This window comes from Penaeus monodon, chromosome 15 (assembly GCF_015228065.2).
Source record: "Penaeus monodon isolate SGIC_2016 chromosome 15, NSTDA_Pmon_1, whole genome shotgun sequence".
Lineage (NCBI taxonomy): Eukaryota > Metazoa > Arthropoda > Malacostraca > Decapoda > Penaeidae > Penaeus > Penaeus monodon.
This window is the reverse complement of record NC_051400.1, coordinates 17376460-17377204: the sequence shown is the minus strand read 5'-3', so window position 1 is coordinate 17377204 and position 745 is coordinate 17376460.

The following is a 745-nucleotide window of genomic DNA, read 5'->3' as shown; positions in this document are numbered from 1 at the left end:
TTCTTCTTTCTTTACTTCCTGTGCCATTCAAGTAAAGTATCTAGCAAACTGACTAACTCTTTGGCCGTCTATTTGAATTGCAAACTTTATATCTTGTTGGCCAGCAAAGTAGTAGTGTTAGTATTAGAGGGGCTTAGTTAGTTGAGTGCCCCCCCCCCCTGCTTAGCCAGCAAGGTTGCTATTGACTGATTTGGTTGATATCTAGTAAGCGTTTTCTTAAGCACTTTCGGTTCAGTTCCGCGAAAGTGAGGGCGCGCGGTCCTTTGAAAGTGTTCGCTACGTTGCACTTGCGAGAACAACGTTGGTGATTTATTACTGTCGGGACGTTAATGCTGAATATATTTACTATGATGCGTTTTAAGGGGACTTGTTTTTATGCGCAGCGCTACTTTAAGGCGGATGTCCAGTGTATTTGCATTGTAGATTAATCATGTCTACAAGAGAAGGTGTGGTGTTGATCTGTCGGGGAGTATATGTAATTACGCGTGATGTAAACAAATGTTAAAAAGAAGATTGTTGATGATAGTGCTCTGTGCTTCATGATGTTTCTATCCTAATGTCCGGTTGTGCATTAGTCACTGTTCGTGTATGTGCAATTAGTTGTGATGCAAACGCATCGAACGCATAGAAGACGAAGAAGAATGCTGAACGACACAACATAGTGATCACACAAATTTCCTCTGTCACCCGCTTCGAAATCTCTACCCATTTAAACATTACTCCCTATGGCGATGATAATAATAAT